General features: G+C 48.4%; 1 long non-coding RNA gene across 1 annotated transcript; it reads left to right on the forward strand.

Annotated features, from left to right (window-relative positions):
- Positions 1-12,865: 12,865 nt before the first annotated feature.
- On the forward strand, positions 12,866-16,026 carry LOC132488853 (uncharacterized). The gene is made up of 2 exons (XR_009531816.1): positions 12,866-13,096; positions 14,175-16,026. It is a non-coding gene; the product is annotated as an uncharacterized LOC132488853 (long non-coding RNA).
- Positions 16,027-16,107: the final 81 nt, after the last annotated feature.

Here is a 16,107-nt window from a genome sequence, read left to right on the forward strand (position 1 = left end):
CTACTGAGTGGACAAACCATGACGCCCGGACACCATGGGCACCCTGTCCCCATCACTTAGTCTCTGCTGGGGAACGCCCCCCGTCTGGCCCAGGGGAAGCCGGGGGCAGCATGCTGGGCTGTGACCTTGGAGGTCCGGGATACCCCCTTGCTGCATGCTCCTGTTAACGTTTGTTTCTTCACAGGGTTTAAGTCTCCTGAGGTGGGCATCATGCTTTCTGAACTGGACTCCTCACAGGCCCTCGACTGGGCATAACAAATGTGGTGGATGAACCGACACTAGATCCTTGTAGTTTAAACGAAGAGGAATGGCATGGACTGCTTAGCAAGGGTGTCATTAATCCCCACTTAGATGTACTTTTCAACTCATTCCAGACATTCAAAACAGTGCTAACCTATAAGTACAACAGCCCTTGAGGTTAGTAAGGAAAATGTAACATTAAGAGAATCAAAGCAAATTAAATAAAAACCCCAAACCTAACAAAATAGAGATGCCCAGCTCTCTTTCACACCCCTCCCCAACCCCCGCAAGCCAAAGGCCAGGTCAGAACTGCATGCGCTCTGCAGTTAGAGAGACCCTCAGGATCCTGCATGGCCCCCTCCCCCCACTGCCTCTGTTCCCTCCGAGAACTGATTGGACCAGGATGGCCCCTGACCTAAACCAGGCACATCCCCCTCTGGCCGCTTTGGAATCAAGACCCTGAGGTGCTGTGGGTCCATTCGGTCCTCAGCTGGGAAGCGATGTGAATGCAGGTGCACAGGGGCTGGACCTCACCAGGAAAGTGCAGAGGTCAGGAAGCAGGGCCTCAGAGACGGGGACCCTGAGGTCCTGGGGCTGGGACAGTACACCTGGGGCATGTGGAGCCAGGGCAGACTTCTTGTGTGTACTGTCTCTGGTTTTTGTGCTGACGACATCAGCTGAAAGGAAAAGGGCCCAAACAGGCCCTGCCCCTATCCACTGCCCTGCTGTCCATCTCATCCTTTTTTCATTTAGCAAGTGAGTGGCCCAGGTGAAACCTCTCCTGAGCATTTACATCCTGATAGGGATCAACGCCTTCTACCAAAGGGACTAACTTTCAAGGAAAGAATTTCAGGCTTCTGCTGGGAGTGCATTTTCCAAGCAATCTGGAAGCTGGGGGGACCTGACTGTATGCTGGGGGCAGGCCCTGGTGAGGACCAAATAAGTGAGAGAATCAGGGGTCTTGTGGCCTGCAGGGTAGGCTGGGCTCTCATCTGAGGTCTCCACACCTGAGGCCTCCCTCACACCTGCCCCGAGCACTGGCCCCTGTGCTTGGCCTGTGGGTGAAGCGTGGATGGACACGCGGCCCAAGAAGGGCAAAGGATTCTCTGTGAAAGCAGGGGGCACTTTGGGGAGCGAGTACGGGTGACCACAAGAGTTTCCCAGGAAAGGGAGATAACAGGAATTATACAAACCTAATAGGAGATGAATCACTTTTTTTCAGAAGGGATTTGGGAGAAACACGTGTATTCCAGGACAGGTAGCTTGCAAGTTGCCATGGAACAAGATGCAGGGAGGAAACAGACTGTGTTAGTCAGGGCTCTCCAGAGAACAGAAGCAACAGGATATATATAGAGATATACACAAGAGGAGACTTATTACAGGGACTAGCTCATGCCTTATGGAGGCTGAGAAGTCCCCTAATCTGCTGTCTGCAAGCTGGAGGCCCAGGGGAGCCGGGGGTGTAGTTCAGTCCGAGTTTGAAGGTCTGAGAGCCAGGAGCAATGATGTGTGAGGCTGGGAGGAGATGGACATCCCAGGTCACCTGGAGCAGAGGGCAAATTTAACCCTCCTGTGGATTGAATTATGCCCCCCATATTGATGAGGGTGATCTTTACTCAGCCTGCGAACGATAGGGCTGACGGTGTAAGTTCCAGGTGGAGTCCAGAGGCCTGAAGACCAGGGCACCAATGTGTAAGTCCCAGTCCAAGGGCAGGAGAAGACCAGTGTCCAACCCTGCGTCCAGCAGAGAGAGCAGATCCCCTCCTCCAACTTCTAGTTCTGTTCGGGCATCTGTGTTGGGGAGGGTGATCTTCTTTCCTCAGTTCACTGATTCAAATGCTCATCTTTTCCAGAAACACCCTTCCAGCCACACCTGGAAATGTTACCAGCAACCTGGGTACCCTCAGCCCTGTCAGGTGGACACATAATGTTAACCATCACACAGACCAACTGGATTTTAGATCCTCTAGGATTCTACCAGGTATTTAGTGAGATGCATGCCCCCCGCCATGGGTAGATGGGGCCACTAGAGCCTTTGACTTCAGTGGGAGTAAGCGATTTGCTGAAGAAACTCAGTCGATTAGTGGAAAAGTCAATCGTCCAACCAATACTGAGTGACTGGCGGTGCCTGGTACTGTAATGAGGACACCACAGTGGTAAACATCGCAGGCCCTGCCCTCCTGGAGTCGAGTCTGGTATGAGGGACAGACACTGAACAAGTAGGGGGAAATGGGATGTGAGTTACACACAAGGGCAGGTGTCAGGCAGACAGCAGGAGAAGCTGGGTGCCCACATTCAGGTTCCCTACACAGGCTCTGCACCCTCCACAGCCTCACAATGGGGTTTCCCTGTCATCCCCATTTTACAGATGAAGAAACAGGAGCCTTGAGAGGTTAAAGGTTTTGCCCAAGGTCACACCCCCAGTAAATGGCAGAGCTAGGATTTGAACACAGGTCTCTCTGACACCCAAATCTGGGCTCTTTTGGCTTTCTGTGGCAAATTATAGAAATCCAAGTCAAACTATCTTCGACAAAAAAGAGGATATTTGGGTCCCCTAATTTAGAAGTGTAAGTGTAAGCTTTAAGCGTGGCTAATCCAGAGGCTATGTCACTGGGGATCCATCCTTCTCTTCAGATATAGGACAGGCTCTCCCGAGTGGCAGACTTCATGGCCACACAGATCATGTCCAGGCCAGTCACCCCAGTAAAGAGCTTCTGCTGTGGTGGCCTGGAGAGGACTGTGGGGACATAGCTTTGGTCACATGCCCATCACTAAACCCATTAGGCAACTGGGGGGCGGGGGTGAGGTCCTCCAATTACCCAGGCCTGGCCTGAGACTGCCCTTGGTTAGGCAGCAGCCCCACCTGAACTTCATGGAATCAGCTCCCCACAGGAGGAAGGGCTTCTGTTGCCGAAAGAGAGGGAAGGGATGCTGATCAGGCAAAACCAGGCCCACTATGGCTTTTAACCACTATTCTCTGTGTCGAGTTGCCCTTCCATCCTGCACTAAGCAGCACAGCCCAAAGTGCCAAGACTCTGAAGAAGAGAATAGAATGAATGCTAAGGATGAACCACGTTTTATCATAGGACCACCTAACAACTGGTATTTATTCATTGCACCACCTGTTAGCACACAGTAATTAGCGCTGTTCCAGGTCCAGGGACTAGAGGGCTTTTTCTGAAGGCACAGGCCCTGTTCTTCAGGTGCTCTCCACCTGGCAGAGGAGGCAAACCAGTAAGAAATTGGAATGTGTTAAGAGCAACGATAAAGGGACACGAATGCCTCCAGGATGTGTAAACAATGCTTTCCACTGAAAAACAAAAAGAAGACTCAGTTAAAAAAAAAAAAAAAAGATCAGGGTTTCCCTGGTGGCGCAGTGGTTGAGAGTCCGCCTGCCGATGCAGGGGACACGGGTTCGTGCCCCGGTCCGGGAAGATCCCACATGCCGCGGAGTGGCTGGGCCCGTGAGCCATGGCCGCTGAGCCTGCGCGTCCGGAGCCTGTGCTCCGCAACGGGAGAAGCCACAACAGTGAGGCCCACGTACCGCAAAAAAAAAAAAAGAGCAGGGTTTCCCTGGTGGCGCAGTGGTTGAGAGTCTGTCTGCCGATTCAGGGGACGTGAGTTTGTGCCCTGGTCCGGGAAGATCCCACATGCCGCAGAGCGGCTGGGCCTGTGAGCCATGGCCGCTGAGCCTGCGCGTCCAAAGCCTGTGCTCTGCAACGGGAGAGGCCACGACAGTGAGAGGCCTGCGTACCGAAAAAAAAAAAAAAAAAAAAAAGCAAAGAGCTCGAATAGACATTCCTCCAAAGGAGATATACCCATGGCCAACAAGCCCATGAAAAGATGCCCAGCATCACTAGTCATGAGGGCGATGCAAATCTAAATCATGAGATACCAGTCCACACCCATTAGGGTGGTTTCTGCGTTGAAAAGTAAGACAAAGGATGTGTGGAGAAACAGGGGCCCTCATACACTGCTGGTAGGAATGTAAAATGGTGCAGCCACTGTGGAAAACAGCTTGGCGGTTCCTCAAAAAGTTAAACAGAATTACCCTCTGACCCAGCAACTCTGCTCCTAGGTATACACCCAAAATAACTGTAAGCAAGCACTCAAACATATATTTGCACACCAGTGTTCACACCAGTACAATTCACAAGAGCCAAAAGGAAACCCAGACGTCCATCAGTGGATGAATGTAAAACAAGTTGTGGTCTATACACGCCATGGAAGCTTCATCCATAAAAAGGAATGAAGCACTGATCCATGCAGTGAAACTTTGTGCTAAGTGAAAACAGTGCTACACAAAAGGTCAGGGTCACAAAGGTGTTGTATGATTCCATTTGTATGAAATATCCAGCACAAGCAAATCCACAGAAACAAGGAACAGACTGGTGGTTTCAGGGGGCGGGGAGGGGGGTGGATGGAGGAGTAAGCCCCTGCTTACTGGGGCTTATTCTGGGGTGATGAACATGTTTTGGAACTAGATAGAGGTGGTGGTTACACAATATTATGATTGTACTAAATGCCATTGAATCACTCACTTTAAAATGCTTAATTTTATGTGATGCGAATTTCACTCAATGAAAAACAAAACTGCCCATGAAGTTGAACGTAAGTTATACAAAGCATATGAGAAGTCAGGCCAGAGAAGGAGGGGTGATTAAGTGCATGGTGGGGTCAGGAGAGCCGTTCTGGGCACAGACTTCCTCTGGGGAGATGCTTTGAGTAACGGAGGCAAGCACAGCTGTGTGCAGGGACCCACGGTTCCGTTTTCTTCTGATTTACAAGGAGGCTGGTGCTTCTCACCAGGGAGATGGGCCTTCACTGCAGGGTCAGCCCTGAGCCCGGCTGTGCTTGCTGGAGCTTGTTTAGAGCTTGTTTGTTCAGAGACGGGAGGAAGGGCTGTTCTCCAAGGACTGTGCGTCCCCTGCCCCATTGCTGTGGCTGCACAGCATCCTGGGCAGGACAAAGCGGCCCTTGTGTGGATGAAGCAGCTACAAAGTACATTTTCCTCTGGGGGTGAATTGCCACCCTGCAAGGCAGGAAGGTTTCTTTCCATTGCACAGAGCACCTCATTTCATGTCTGAGGGGCCCCGGGCAATGGAGTCTACTCAGGTCTGGGCTGTGTGCTGTGGAGGGTGGGGACTTGGGAGACTAGGGACCACTTCCTGGAATCAGACGATGGAATCAGACAGAACCTGTTGGCAGGTGTGGCTCTGGAGTTAATGGATGCATGTTCCCTGAAGGTTTCACGCTGCAGTCAGCTTGGGAAAAGGTAAGGCATTAGCATGCCCCCTCTATTTCCCCTTATTTTGGGCATTTCCTCCCCATTTAAGGCCTCTTTCTGACACCCATTAGACCCCTCCTTCTCTTCTCCAGAATTCCCTTCCACCCGTCAGTTCCATTGTTCCGTTCTTTCAAGGTCTCTGAAACAAATTCAAACCACTGCTTTGAGGTTCTGCTTTGGACAGCAACTAGCTAGTACTTAACATTAGCCAGTTCATTTAACCCTTGATCATTAGCACAGAAAGCAGGTACTGTATTGCTAAGTCCACTGTCCTGATAAGGAAACAGACTCAGAGAGATTGGGATTTGGCCAAGGTAAACAGCTGGTTAGTGGCAGGATAGGATTCAAGCTCTAAATTTAATGTTAATAAACTGACCTCTACTAGTAAACCAGTGATTGGAGAAATTATCCCTCCCAAATGACATAATGTCTCAACAGAGTAAAAATGAGATTTTTGTGGTAGCAGCAGTGTATTTGCAGAGAGATGGGAGGTATTTGGACATATATTTTATATGAGGAGGAGGTCTTTCTATAATCCCCCAATTATGTGACAGCCTATTCTACATATACCAGAAGCTGCTATTTAACAGCTTTATTTCACAAAAGGCTCAATAGCAGTATTTGCTTTTTAAATTGACAAACAGGTGACTCTGAGTGAGCACAGCTGCACTGAGGCACTTTCTTTACCATCCTCTTAATTTAAATATATGCTGGAAACAGAATCAAGAGTAAGACTCACCTAAGGCCACAGGCAAGCTGGGATGCTCTTCTCAACTCACTTCAAGTGCTCCGTCTCCTAGGAAGCCCCCAGCCCCCCACACTTTTTTTTTTTTTTTTTTTTGCGGTATGCGGGCCTCTCACTGTTGTGGCCTCTCCCGTTGCGGAGCACAGGCTCCAGACGCGCAGGCTCAGCGGCCATGGCTCACGGGCCCAGCCGCTCCGCGGCATGTGGGATCTTCCCGGACCGGGGCACGAACCCGTGTCCCCTGCATCGGCAGGCGGACTCTCAACCACTGTGGCACCAGGGAAGCCCTCCCACCCCTTTTGTGTTATCCCCTCCACTAGACCTTGACATCCTGTGCTCAGGGACTGCATTTAAGTAATCATCTTGTCCAGTGCTCTTTTAGTGGGAAAAAGGAGAAAGAGAGGAAGAAATAAAAGTTTCCAGAAGGTTTATTTACATTTCATTATAAAAGACAGGCCAACTTATGATCATTTTATGTATAAAAACATCAAATCACTACATTGTACACCTCAGTTACTCTTCAACTGAAAAAAAAGACAAGCCAATGAAAACATGGGCAAAGGACTTGAACAGATATTTCTCCAACTAAGATGTCCACATGGCCAACAAGCACATGAAAATGTTTAATGTCATTAGTCATCAGGGAAATGCAAATCAAAACCACTTCACATCTGACAGGATGGCCAGAGTTGAAAAGACAGACAATAACAGGTGCTACTGAGGATGTGGCGAAATCGGAACCCTCACACACTGCTGGGGGGAATTCGAAATGGAGCAGCCACTTTGTCACACAGTCTGACAGCTCCTCAAACAAGTGAACTTATACACTGGACCTACTTACACACAGAGCTGTCATAGGACCCAGCACTCTTAGGTATACATCCAAGAGAAACAAAGACACATGTCCACACACACTTATGAAAGAATGTTCATAGCAGCATTAATCATAATGGCCAAAAGGTAAAAACAACCCAAATGCCCATCAGCTGATGAACGGATAAACAAAGTGTGGTTTATCTACACAATGGAATATTATTTGGTCATAAAAAGGAATGAAATGCTGATACATGCTCCAACCTGGACGAACCTTGGGGACATTGAGCCAATGAAAGAAGCAGCCACAAAAGACCACTTGATGTATGATTCCACTGATATGAAATGTCCAGAAATGGCAAATCCATAGAGGTAGAATGTAAATTAGCAGTTGCAGGGGCTGGTGGTGGGAGTGGGGAGGAGGGGCATGATGGCTAAAAGGCATGGAGTTTCTTTTTGAGCAATGAGGATGTTCTAAAATCAACTCAAGATGTCCTAAAATCGGTGAGAGCTGTAAGTATCTGCGAATACACTAAAAACCACACTTTAAATGGGTAAGTTGTATGCCGTGTGAATTATATAAAGCTGTTTTTAAAAGAAAGTTTCCAGAAGGCACTGTGCCCCTTTCCACAACTCCTCTTTACTCATAATAAACTTAATTACTTGAATTTCAATCTTTAGCAAGTCTGATATACAATATTTTTAAATGCCTCATAAGCATTTTGATAAATACTAATAGTATTAAATATCTAGTGTTGAGTTTGCTAAATAAACAATTTAATTTCTTAATATGACATATTTTCTCACAAAAGAATAAAATACCTATTACCTACTAGGAGTTTAGCATCTCTGTTCTCATAATAATCCAAGTCCCCGAGTCTATCTTTATGTTTGAATAGGTGATGTGTCTGCAGCTTCTACGCTTGACACTTCTTGTAGCGTAGCAGTGGCCCAGAGGATCTGCAGGAAAAAACAGTCCGCTTCCTGTCAGGCCCCAGAGGAACTGAGAGAACAGTGAGGTAAAGTTACCAGCTTGCTAAACGCTGTCACGAACAGACACCAAACCCTAGCACTGCCCTCCCACCCCATCCCCGGGATTCCCACGCACTGTGACTAAACAGACCCAGAACAGGGAAAGGGAGTTCTGCCTTTGATAAAAGCATCTGACAGAAATGAGAGTCTTTTGCTTTTTCAGGAAGGTATGTAACATTTGTACAAAAGGCCTGTTTACATTTAACTTTAAATTACAGAGCAACTGGAGGGTCTTAAAAATGACACTTTGGCTTGATACGTTTGCTTGTTTTGTCAGTTCCCTCACAAAACCAGCCATGCCCCGTCCCTAGGACCTGGCAGCACCTAGCAGCCCTCAGATCAGGGGTTCCGTGAGAGGCTCGCGGTTAAATGAACGAGTGATGAGAATGTGTGTGCAGATGGACGAGGGCAGGAAGAAACTATGAAAAAGTAGAAACACTGTATTTGTGTAATGAGAGTACGATTACATTGAATCCCCTAAAATTGCCTTTTGGTGGGGCTTCCCTGGTGGCGCAGTGGTTGAGAGTCCGCCTGCCGATGCAAGGGACGCGGGTTCGTGCCCGGGAGGGTTCCACCTGCCGCGGAGCGGCTGGGCCCCTGAGCCATGGCCACTGAGCCTGCGCGTCCAGAACCTGTGCTCCGTAGCGGGAGAGGCCACAGCGGTGGAAGGCCCGCGTACCGCAAAAAAAAAAAAAAAAAAAAAAAAATTGCCTTTTGGTTTGACTATAATGCTATTAGATAAAATTTGGGTTACAATGTGCACCTGCAATTATACCCACTCAACAGAGCCCTATGTAGCAGTTGAGAAGTATAAGGTGTGCCTATAAAGTACTAGCATGGAAGGATGCCCAAGATATAGTTATGAGAAAAAAAGAAAGTGAACCCCCCAAAGAAAGTATTAAATTATGATCATAGTTTTTGTAGTACCCTCCCCTGCAAATGTATGTATTTGATTACATACATATAGATAAAAATCTGGAAAACTGCTCACTAAGCTGTTACCTCCGGTTGGTTCTGGAAAGGATAACAGGGAACTTTCACTTTCTGTGTTCATAGTTCTATATTGTTTGTGTTATTTGCATGCTTACACTTTTAATAAACATTTAAAATCCTAAGGCTTTTCTGCCCTTTTATGTTTTCCTGCACTTGATCATGTATTAATTTTGTATAGTTAGCAATAAAAAAATTTAAATCTCCCATTTTATTTTTTTAATCTTTTTTAAAATTTAGTTTTTATTTTATATTGGAGTATAGTTAATTTACAATGTTGTGTTGGTTTCAGGTGTACAGCTAAGTGATTCAGTTATACATATACATATATCCATTCTTTTTCAGATTCTTTTCCCATATCGGTAATTACATAATATTTAGAGTTCCCTGTGCTATACAGTAGGTCCTTGTTGAATAAATCACCCATTTTAACTACACCTTTTCTGTCTTTGGTAATTGCATTTAAAAAAATCTAATTCAAAAAAAAATCTAATTCTTAAAACTCGTGCTCACACTGAGGCTGGCACAGACCCAATTCTAAACCAGCACTGTATTTAGCTTTTCACAAGTCACCAGGCTCTCTGATGGCAAGAGCAGCTGTTCTATCAAATGGCAACTCCTTCCTCCCTCAGTGAAAATGTGGAATCACCCAGCTATTTTCATCTGTGTAAATAATAATTTCCTTCCATAACCTGCCTTCTCCCTCTCCTCTCTCTTTCCTGTTTATCTGAGGGGAAGCTGTGTGTGCTGTCTAGCTGGACTTGGCCGTCAGGAAGGATGGTGACCACCTCAGAGGGGATAAACTAGAGGAACTGGTCTTATCAACAGTCATCACGTGAGATCTCTCTCTCTCTCTTTTTTTTTTTTTAAAGAAGAGTCAACTGTGAGTCTTTGGTTGGTCCAGGAATCTTGCAATTCTGAGCCTGGGAGTTGGGTCAGTGGCTCCTGACACCTCGTCTCCCACGTGGGTTGACCCAAAGGTGCTACTTCCTTCAGGAAACCTCTTCTTCCCTCCTGGGAGACGGAGCAAACAGAAGGTGATGATGGCTTCTTTCTCAGGGAGCACCCTCTCAAATCTTTGCTCTGAACGCACTCTAAATCACAACCTCCTCATAACTTCCTCTTATTTTACTCCGAGGTGTTTTTCGAGCCTTCCTGTAGAACTGGGTATTTCGTTTATAACATAGCCTTGGATGTATTTACTCGCCAATCTGCCAGGGAGACGATCTGTCTTGTGATTTGCCCCGTGAAAATATCTAGAGAATAGAATCTTGTTAGTTGCTTGAAAACCACTTGTAAAGAACTGGTTCGAGATGATTTGTGGGTTTTTTTTTTTTTTTTGGTCCTTCCCTGTCCCTGCCCCTTCCCCCCACTTCCTCATGGGTTAATCGTTTTGAAGGACGTGACTTGCCTACAGAGTGCACCACCCCATCTTTGGATTAAGAGCAAAGGGAAGATTATTGTTTATCCCTGAGGTCTGGGGACCCCTGTTCCATTTTTGGACACTGGCAGGTGGGCAAGGTCCCCACGGTAAACCAGCGGAGCTGTTGCAATGGGTCACAAAGCTGGGACGTCTGAGAAACTCATGTCACAATCAGTTGCTCCTCTCTCCCTGGTCCCATTCTTCCCTGACATTTGGAAAAATATGGTGAAGATCAGTTAACCCAAGCAATGCAGATGCTGACTATAGAAGAGCCCCAGATACACGATCTCAGGCCCTGCTGTCGGGCCTGGCAGCTCGGCCTCTCCTGTGAGCTCCTTTGACTTGGCAAAACGAAACTGAGGTGAAAACCAAAAGGCAAAGCAGGGGAAATGTGGTCGGGCTGTTTGCCTGCTGTCATTAGCAACCCACTTTCCATCCACTTACTATTTCGGACGCCTGAATAGTAACAAGTGTTTGGTTATTATCATGGGGGGGTGTCCTACGTGCTGAAAAAAATGATAAGACGTGTGTGTGTGGGGGGGCAGGAAATTCACCCCACCAAGAAGTCAAGCTCACAAGCTCGGTGCTGAAGCCAGTGAGAAAAGACAATTTCTGGATTATGTTGAGGCAAGTGGAGTGGGAAACTGAAATTCCTGCTTCGGCACAATTCTCACTGATATTTATTTATTTTTTGGGTGCTTTGGGTCTTCGTTGCTGCGCGCGGGCTTTCTCTAGTTGCGGTGAGCAGGGGCTACTCTCCGTTGCAGTGTGCGGGCTTCTCATTGTGGTGGCTTTTCTTTTTGCAGAGCATGGGCTCTAAGTACGCAGTCTTCAGTAGTTGTGGCACGTGGGCTTTGTTGCTCCATGGCATGTGGGATCTTCCCGGACTAGGGATTGAACCCGTGTCCCCTGCGTTGGCAGGCAGATTCTTAACCACTGCTCCACCAGGGAGGTTCCTCACTGATATTTAAAAGAGAGAAGATCTCCCAACTACTGGAAAGAGGTAGCGATGTAGCCTGATGCCTTCATGCAGAATTGCCTGGGTGACTGGGCATTCAGGGAGCGTCACACCTGTGACTAAGAGGGCAGGGCGCCAGCTGGGTTTTCAGACACTTGGCTGTAGGGCAGACAAGTTATTGAACTTTGCTGAGCCTCCACTGGACTGGATGGGTGCTTTTTTTTTTTTTTTTTGATGTGGACCATTTTTAATGTCTTTATTGAATTTGTTACAATATTGCTTCTTTTTTTTATGTTTTGGTTTTCTGGCTGCGAGGCATGTGGGATCTTAGCTCCCTGACCAGGGATCGAACCCACACCCCCTGCACTGGAAGGCGAAGTCTTAACCACTGGACTGCCAGGGAAGTCCCTGGATGGGTTCTTAGACTTAAAACTCTAAGATCTGAAAAATTTTGACCATACTGTTCCCCATTGCTATCGGGGAAACCGACACCACACAGTAAGCCATGGAGATGCTTTTAACGACAGGTTACAAACAAAATAACAATGCCACAGTGCCAACTCTTCACTCAGCCCCTTCAATGTGCCAGGCGTTGTACTCTGGCGATTCTGCCAGGTGGGTGTTGTGGCCTTTGTGCAGATGAGAACCTTGAGTCACTTGGTGCAGTCTCCCAGACAGTGAAAGGCAGGGAGAGTTCTCTGCCGCCCAAGCCTGGTTCCTGGCGTTCATCCTACACACCTGCTCTGACTCGGCATGGGTGAGCTTGGGGGCACCTGAACATGGCATCTTGAGGGGCTGAGATGCCCACAGAGGAGTCACATGACTTTTCACACTGTCTCTGTCCCCGGTTTGTGAGACGGGAAACAAAGGGGCCACTGCTCAGCAGAAACTGCCCAGCAGAGGCAAGGATGCTCCGTGAACTGGAGTCTCACATAGGGTCACCAGACCCGGCAAGTGAAAACCCGGGACACCCACTTAAACCTAAATTTCAGATAAACCACAAATACTTTGTTAGTGTAATTATATCCTGTGAAATATCTGGGACATATTTATACTAAACAGTACCTGTGGTTTACCTGAAATTCAGATGTAACTGCATCTTCTCTGGCAGCCCCAACCTCACGATATCATATCGTTGTTGTGGACTCCGCTCAGAAAGCCCACAAATCAAAATTATATCCATCCTTCAAGCCCCAGCCCAGATAACACGTCTTCCACGAAGCTGTCTCCTCTCTCGGTCCCTAGCACACTGTGCCTGTCACGTAGTCACAGAACAAGCCTTGCTCCTCTCTCAGACATCAGACTCGTGAGGGCGGAGGCTGGTCCTTTTCCCACAGCTCCTCACTGTGGAATTCATTCATTCCACACTATGCCAACCGCAAAGCAGATGTGGATGCTGATCTTGTGGGGTTTTGTTTCGTAGGAAAGCACCGCATTATCCGGGCAGTTATGAACAGCTGCGTGAAGGGATGGGACAAAGTGCTGCAGAAGGGCTGCTCTGAGGCTGGGGTCCTGCAAGGCTTCTCTGGGGGGTGGTGCTCAGGGGCCAGGATGAACAGGAGGAACCCACATGACAAGTCAAGAGAAATTTCCAGAAGACACTGAGGGGTAAGAAAATCTGGTCAGTTTGGGGAACTGAAGGCAGGCCTTCGACATGGAAGTGGGACCCAGAGAGGGGTTTTCTATGCAGTGGGTGGCGTGGGACTGAGCCCCACCCCAAATGAAGATGGTGAGTTGGCGGTGGGTAGTGGGGCCACGATATAATCTGTTATAAGCTTTTTGGGCTGCTTGTGAGAATTACACAAAGTGAAGCACCAAAGTGGAAGAAGCAAGACCAGTCAGAGGCCATTATAGGAATTCAGGTGAGAGAGACATGGGGGAGGCAACGTGGAAAGGGGCTCACTTGCTGTCCCACCGGTTCTGGAGCTTGTCCACTCCCCCCAAGAAGTGGAGGCTGTCTCCCTTGGCTCCTGGGTGAGATTTTCCCAGCCGGCCTTGACAGATGGCAGGTGGGGAGGTGATGCTGCGTGACTTTCCCAGGCAGGTGGGGAAAGGCAGTGTGGATTCTGCCCGCCCTGCCCTCCCCTCCCTGCATGCTTACCCCTGGGACCCCAGTCTCACTCTGTGAAGAAGCTCACACCAGCCCATAGGGAGAGGCCTCCGGTGGAAGCCCCTGCGAAGACCTGTGGCCGCCAACCAGCCACATGGATGCCAGACGAGGCACCCGCTGTGCCTGGTCTGAATCCCTGACCCACAGCATCCATGAGCGCGGGAAACGTTGCTTCGAACCGTTAGACTCTGGGGTAAGATGTCGCGCAGCCATAGTAACTGGAACAAGAGGATCCTGGTTGGAACTTGAGTGGGTAGCAGGGGACCTGGAGAAAAGTGGGCCCACCTGAGATGCTGAAAGGAGACAATGTTAACAAGACATAGTCATGAAAGGGATGGAAAATGTCTCAAGTAGGAAGATAGGAGGAAAGGCCCAGATGGAACACATTTTTTAAATCCCTCTTTACATTTTGAATGGTGCATGCATTTCAGCTTGAGAGCTTCATTCGTTCAGTTTAATAATTTGATCCCTGGTAAAATGCAGATTACTCAGGGACTGATAAAATTTGAGTTTTTCATTCATTTATTAACATCTTAGCATGGATAAAGATTTTTTTTTTTTTTTTTCGGTACGCAGGCCTCTCGCTGCTGTGGCCTCTCCTGTTGCAGAGCACAAGCTCCGGACGCGCAGGCTCAGTGGCCATGGCTCACGGGCCCAGCCGCTCTGCAGCACGTGGGATCCTCCCGGATGGGGGCACGAACCCGCGTCCCCTGCATTGGCAGGCGGACTTTCAACCACTGCGCCACCAGGGAAGCCCATGGATAAAGATTTTGAGATGAAATTTTCTTTTCAGTAAAGAAAATGGAGGGGGACTTCCCTGGTGGTGCAGTGGTTAAGACTCCACGCTCCCAGTGCAGGGGGCCTGGGTACGCTCCCTGGTCAGGGAACTAGATCTTACACGCATGCTGCAACTAAGAGTTCGCATGCTGCAACTAAGGAGCCCGCAAGCCACAACTAAGGAGCTGCCAAGCCACAACTAAGGAGCTCGTGAGCTGCAACTAAGGAGCTGGTGAGTCGTAACTGAGGAGCGCGCTTGCCGCAACTAAGACCTGGCGCAACCAAATAAGTAAATTAATTAATTAAAAAAAAGAATGATTAAAAAAAAGAAAATGGAGGCACCTGAGGGCCAAGTGGGGAGATGTCCCCAGGGAAGGAAGAAGAAAATTCGGGACACAAACTACAAATGATGCCTCCATAGGGCATCAGCCCTGACTCTTTATCCTGCTGCTGTTACCGGGGAAGATGCCCGCAGCTGACATGCATGTGCTTACCATGTGCTGGTCACCTCAAGCACGACCCCACTGAATCCTCACGATGAACACGGAAGGCAGTGCCACTGCCACACCTTCCACCAGGAAACCGAGCGCAGAGAGGGGAAGTAACTGGCGCAAGGACCCGTGCGTGCTCCACGCGGGACAGAGCCTGCCTCTCCCCCGACACCGTCTGCACAGGTGGCCTCTTGTGTCTGTCCGTCACGCATCTGTGAACGAGTGGGCTGGGCTCTGCTCCTCGGGACTTGAAAAACTGGGGTTAGGGAGTGAGTGTGTGTGTGCGTGCAGGGTGGGGGGACAGGTGACTGCACACAAACAGCCCTCATCAAGGCAGCTCTGAAAATGGCAGGTGGCAGAGACCCCATCTGGCCCCCAACTTTGATTCTCTGCCAGCTATCATGGCTAAGCTGTGGCCAGCGGGACGGGAATGGAAATGATACACCTGCCTTCGTTTTTAATTTTTAAAAAAATTTTTAAAAAAATTTAAAGGTTTTTAAAAACATTTATTTATTTTTATTTATTTATTTTTGGCTGCGTTGGGTCTTTGTTGCTGCACGCAGGCTTTCTCTAGTTGCGGTGAGCGGGGGCCACTCTTCGTTGCGGTGCGCGGGCTTCTCATTGCGGTGGCTTCTCTTGTTGCAGAGCACGGGCTCTAGGCGCACGGGCTTAGTTGCTCCGCGGCATTTGGGATCTTCCCGGACCAGGGCTCGAACCCGTGTCCCTTGCATTGGTGGGTGGATTCTTAAGCACTGCACCACCAGGAAAGTCCCTACACCTGCCTTCCTAAAACGGGGGTGCAACTCCCTTTACAGGCTGGTGAGCAGTCTTAGGGCCTGGACCACTGACACCAGGGGTCGGTCTATCCTCAACTGTCCTAACCTACCCTAGGTTGGCTTTGCCCAGGCTTTTACCTGGGAGAGAAATACACTTGTGCTTATGCCTCTGTTATTTTGGGTATTTGCTATGGGAGAATTTATATTGTAACTAATGAAGGCAACAAAGGAGGTGTGAAGAGAGTGGATGGAAACTCTGAGAAGGAAAAGTTATGTGTGTAAATGTTTTATTGATCTTCCCTCCCCACATGCATGTGTATAAGGTCAGGAAGGTGTTTTTGAGAAAATATGGGATCCACACTAATGGAGGTCCATTCTTCTTTGCTTTTGGAGTATGTGTTTTTCTTTACTTGAGGACCTTTCTTTTTTTTTTTTTTTTTTTGGCGGTATGCGGGCCTCTCACCG

Source organism: Mesoplodon densirostris, chromosome 4 (genome assembly GCF_025265405.1).
Source record: "Mesoplodon densirostris isolate mMesDen1 chromosome 4, mMesDen1 primary haplotype, whole genome shotgun sequence".
NCBI classification, from domain to species: domain Eukaryota; kingdom Metazoa; phylum Chordata; class Mammalia; order Artiodactyla; family Ziphiidae; genus Mesoplodon; species Mesoplodon densirostris.